Source organism: Hydra viridissima, unplaced genomic scaffold (genome assembly GCF_058129835.1).
Source record: "Hydra viridissima isolate aposymbiotic clone 2 unplaced genomic scaffold, HvirCarnegie_v1 scaffold_16, whole genome shotgun sequence".
Classification (NCBI taxonomy): Eukaryota; Metazoa; Cnidaria; class Hydrozoa; order Anthoathecata; family Hydridae; genus Hydra; species Hydra viridissima.
The window spans coordinates 8,675,991-8,681,632 of record NW_028324315.1 but is presented as its reverse complement, the minus strand read 5'-3'; the positions used below and the strand labels follow the sequence as shown (position 1 = coordinate 8,681,632).

At 29.8% G+C, this 5,642-nt stretch overlaps 2 non-coding genes across 2 annotated transcripts; both read right to left on the bottom strand.

Moving 5' to 3' along the window:
• Positions 1-2,478: 2,478 nt before the first annotated feature.
• Trnaq-cug (transfer RNA glutamine (anticodon CUG)) lies at positions 2,479-2,550 on the bottom strand. Its single transcript has one exon. It is a non-coding gene; the product is annotated as a tRNA-Gln (tRNA).
• Positions 2,551-3,649: 1,099 nt separating this feature from the next.
• On the bottom strand, positions 3,650-3,721 carry Trnaq-cug (transfer RNA glutamine (anticodon CUG)). The gene has a single exon. It is a non-coding gene; the product is annotated as a tRNA-Gln (tRNA).
• Between the last annotated feature and the right edge of the window lie 1,921 nt (positions 3,722-5,642).

Genomic DNA, 5,642 nt, shown 5'->3' with positions numbered 1-5,642 from the left:
TTAGCATCTTGTAACTAATCATGCTTTGTTACAATCTGGGTAGAACAATGTTCTTTCGCAACTTCCAAGACCGGTAATAGCATTAGCAATATGTAACTTATGAACAACATTTGTAGGCCAAATTTCAGGAAGTTCCATTTAAAGAAGATTTTACGACGTTAACCATAATGCATTTTTTGTCACCAAATTTTGTTGTCTCAATAATGGTATCTTAGACTGAATAAAAAATAAACTTTTTCCTGGAAATTTTGCCCCCTCAGTTGTTTTCCTTTAATTTTTTTATTTTGTACTTGATGATAGCACTCATCTGAATTAGATTTCATGGAACAGAAACGAGCAAATGCTTCTGTCAATTACTAAATAATAGTTTTTGATCAGGCAAAAACTATGAATATATAACTTATAGATTTTATGAATATATAACTTATAGAAATTAGGATAAGGAAATGAGAAGCATGGATATATAAATAAATACGACGAATGAAACTTTTTTTAAAGAGAGACACTAGAAAATTATTAATTTTGAACGGCTTTTGGTTTAAGCAGTTTTATCCGTGAAAAATAATTGATTAGTCTTTAGTAAATATAATTATAACCAGATTTACTAAGAATAGGTTTTTCTAGACAGCTGTCCTCCCATTCTTCCCTAAGTTTTTCCCTGAATACGAATTCCTATGTACAATTCCTATGTATGATTATGTATTACAAAATTCTCGGGAAACACTTCTGTGATTTATTGTTGCTATGCTGTAATTTAAGTTTATACAAAAACGACTACTAAACATGACGTAACTATTAAACATGACGTAACTATTAAACATGACGTCCAATCTATTAAACATGACGTCCAATTAAAAATAAAAGTAAAAAAAAGAAAGCTTTGAAAGTATTTAAAAATGAATTTATTGTCTTGTAAATAAAAAAATAAATCTCTATATTTTAAGATTGTTTTGAGCCTTAAACAAAAAACAACTTGATTCTTTTAAAGTGTCTTACTTTGTACAAATATTTGTGCAAAGTAAGACACTTTTACAGTTTCAAATTGATTCTTATTCTTTTCATCTAAAATAATCTGCTTTAAACTTCTATTATATTGATCTCAGCCAATCATTTATTTAGGATGTCTGAAATATATTTTGATTATCAATTTTTTTTTTTTTTTTTTTTTACACATTGAGAAGTAATTTTTCAGGGTTGTTTTATGAATTGTGTAAAGTTAACCAGGGGGTGTGGCTCTGCACAACATCATTCACAAAATTAGAATAGCTTTATGATATAGGATTGGTAGAAAGGAACATTTTTTTTTCTTACTTTTTTCTTACTACCTTGTTTTGCTTTTTTTAAGGTTCTTTGATGTAAAACAGAACGTTATCCATGGTAATTATCTAATTTTTTTTATTTTTTATTTTTTAACTACATGTTTATAAAGAAAAAAATGTATTTCAGACCATTTCCAAGCGTCAAAAGTTTTCACCATTGATTTTATATCTGCACCATTTTCCTCGACAATTGTAATTTGACCAGGAAAAAATTCACCTTCATAAGCAAATACAATAAACACCTTTTCATCTCTTTGCATAGATATCCAGTTTTTTGAAGTTCATTTCTCTTTTTTTCTTTTTGGTGTCTATTTCATTTTTCTATGTTACTGCATGCTTTTGAACAAGTACATTGGTCATGCTATTCTTCTGGGTCTTCTCCATTTCTAATACTTTTACCTGCAGGAACAGAAAGTTTCTCTTTTCGTTTATTTCTTCCTACAGATTTCAAAGATTTAAACTTGTGCTGTAAGAAAATCTTAAAGGTGTCTTCTGGAGCTTCTTTATCATAAGAGTCCCTTTCTCTAAACTTATTCTGAAATTAAACTCTTAACTCCTTTTTTAAGGAAGGCAAAGAGCTGCTCAATCAAATCATCCACTTTTTGTGCAATAGTATCTGGCTCCTTTAAGACCTCCTACATACCAATTTGACCACAGATTAGTAGCCTTATAAACTACAAAAGGTGGGAAAATTTCACCTGCTGCATGACCTGATATCATTATGGAAATATTTGACTTGCAAGTGATTTATATATTTACCACTTCTCTTTACGAAACATTTTTTTGAGACAGGATTCTCAGTCAGGGTAATCTGGGTGTCTTTATAAGATGATTTGATTAAATCAGGTTCAGTGAAGACTTTATAGGGAATCCAAAATGGCTCAATTAAATGGTACAAATGATTTGTATAAGCATGATAGAATTCGCATAACGTTCTGTTATTGGAAATCTTTATAATAAAAGATAACAACCTGGTTGTCACTACTTTTAAAAGATAATTTTAACATAATTGTTGTTAATTTTTCTTCTATTAACTTTCAGGGGCTTTACATTGATTTTAAGACATATTTTCTTGTTTGTTTTTTTTTGTTTCTTAATCAGCATTAAAATCTCTATCAAAATCAATCATAAAAGAGTGGCTCAACTAAAGTATCGATCGAGGTCCCACCGAGATTTGAACTCGGATCGCAAGATTCAGAGTCTTGAGTGCTAACCATTACACCATGGAACCATGCGGTCGTGCAAACCATTTTTTAAAAACTTTTATGTTTAAAAAAATAAATCATTTTTATGGAGCTTGAATAATATAAAACGTAAGTTACTTTTGTAAACGCGTTTTTTAAAAATCTGTATTACTTTATTTAGAAATATTACTGATGTTTATCAGTGAACGCGGATGCCAAACAAACTTAACATTTTTTAAATTATTTTTTTTACAGACAATTTGTCGCAGGACATCCATCGTCGTCCTGGCAGTGTGTGCAGTAGCTTTGCTGGAACCATACTTCATGATTATCTTTGACCGCTAGGAGTGAAAAATTTTAACAATTGTTCTGTTGTTCCGTCAATTATTTCTGGCGGGCCCTGCTCATTTTTAAAGAAATTGGGATCAATAATTAAAAAGGCCATAACACCGATTTAAAAAGTGCATTTTTCAGTTCCCCAAAATTTTCAGTTTTTTTTTTTGATGCATCCGTTTAAATGAAAGCGAGAGTCATCTCTTGATTAACATCTCTTATAAATATGGTTTACCGTCATTTGAACATTTTTCAGTTCTGAAATTCACTTGCTATTTAATACAATTGAAGCATGATTGTGTACCTATGGCTTTTACAAATAGAAAGTTTGCTATTTAATGCTTACAATTGTGTTTGTTTTTTTTTATAATTTTAACTTATGTTTTAAAATTTTTATTTTAGAATTAAAAAATATATATATATTTAAATGTGACCAAGATGAAACCACCAACACAATTTAAAGTTGGGGATTTTCAGAGATCACGTGAATCATTTGAGTGGAAAATTAAGAAACAACCACCATATGAAATACTTTTATGGAAAATAAATTTTAAGAACTATTTCATTTAAATTTTTTACTAAATGTTAATTGTTTCTGTTGATTTCTGTTACATTATCCAAAGGAAGCCAACTGAAGTAAGCGGTAGATTTAAAGTAAAATTTAAACCAATAAGCACAAGAGAGTAGTAAAGCATTATTTTTTAAAATTGGTTTATACATTTACTGCTTGATCATGAATTCTTTTTTAACAACACGATCTCTCAGTCTTGATTTAATATCAGTGACTTAAATCAAGATAAAATTAAAATATCAAGGTCCCACCGAGATTTGAACTCGGATCGCAAGATTCAGAGTCTTGAGTGCTAACCATTACACCATGGAACCCTCTACTTATTAGGAAATAATAAAATATTATTTTCAAATTCTGGATTTGTATTTTTTTTATTTTTATTTTTACAAAAAAACAAACTTATTTTTTTTACGTTCAAAAAGTTGGACTTTTTCAAGTCTGAATGTCATTCTTTAAAAAAAAACAAAGCTATTTTTACGCTGAGTCTTTCAAACAGAAGGACTTTTTAAAAAGTCTGGATAAAAGGTAAACTGGAGTTAATTTTGATATATTTTTGAAAAAGTTATCGTGGTTTTTTCTTATGGTCGAATCTTCGAATTGGTTTAACTAGCCTCACTACACGGATTTTTTATAAACCTACTCTAACTATCAATGTTCCCCAAGGCCTGGGGAAAAATTAACCCATTATTAAAAACGTTACAGTGTTCAAAGTAAAAATTGTCTAACTAAATTACAGCTTAGAGATACCTGATAAAAAGTATTACGAGTTGTAACTATCCTTTAAAAATAATCATGTCAAAGCAATTATATAGGTATAGTAAGTTACAGGCATAATCAAGATGATTTGCAAATATTGCGAGCATTAAGCTTATATAAACTGACAGTGACGATGGCGTTTTCTCCGGTTGATTGCGACCCCAAGAAACCAGGTGAACAATCAGAAAAATCACGGGCGCGTTGCTTCCGAATTAATTTACCTGTATTAGACTTATTTCTAAAATTAATAACAACTTCTGACGGCTGTTTTGATGCTCAAAGCCTTGGGGTTCTTTTTACCTTACTTCAAATTGAGCAAGTGAACAACGCGATTCAATTATCGAGAATATTTCACAAGATAGCACAATAATTCAGCAAAATGGCACTCGTAGTAAAAACCGCTAACTCTACTCCTATTCATAAACGCTAGACACCGGTTGTTTTTTTTTTCGATTTTTTACGATTAAAATAAAAATTTCTGTATAAGTTCTTTTAAATAACTCTAATTTAAAATAATTTTTATATTTAAACATACAGATTTACAGGATTTCAGAAGAAAATTGCGATACCTTACAAGCCTTGTAATTTTTTTTCAAGACATTTCGCAGACCTGCTTTTCGATTAAAACCGATTTAATTCGATTAAAAAAAATTTCAACTAACAATTTTACTTTTTAAAAGGCCGAGCTTCAAAAAAGCCTGGTTTATTTTAAAAAACGACTTTTTGACTTTAGAAAAAGACATTTTGAGGAAGAATTTAATTACAGTGTAAATCAGCCCTAAATATATTTAAAATTTAAGTATCTTTAAAACTGCTTTGATTTAGGTGCTATATTTCTCCGAAAGAACTCATCGAACTAAAAAACTGAACCAATTTTCAACAAAACTTAAAAAGCTTGAAAATTTTTGCTGAATTTAAACAAAATTATCACCAACTCCCTCGTCGTTTATGCGTAACCCATGTGCCAAACGGTAGACTTTCTTGCTTAGGTCAATCCAAAAAAGAGATCGATATTTTACTTCCGATCAGGAGCGTTACCATTTTAAACCCAAAACTCGACTGACTTGCAAAAGCTAAGCGTGTATGTTTCTGCTTTGCTGCTAAAATGGTGCATAAAAAGTGTGACTAGCCAGTTTCGAACTTGGTTTAGTATCGTTTTTTTGCAAAACGAACTTGGTGTAGTATTATTTTTTTACAAAACGAATTTGGTGTATCATTTTTTTGCTAAACGATGTTATTGTTCTTTTTCATCTTTATTTAGAACTTTATTTACTCAGAATTCTTTTATTAAGGGAATATAAAAGTAACTATTCCTGACTAATAATTTTGATATAAAACTGTTACAAAAAAGTGAGTTGTTGATTTTTAAAATTGCCATGTCTGCCTTACCAGAGAACATCTTCTCAGGACCTAGCAATATTGTGTGGCAACTTTCCGTAGACACAGAATCAGTTGAGATGTTACATGTTTATCGAAAAC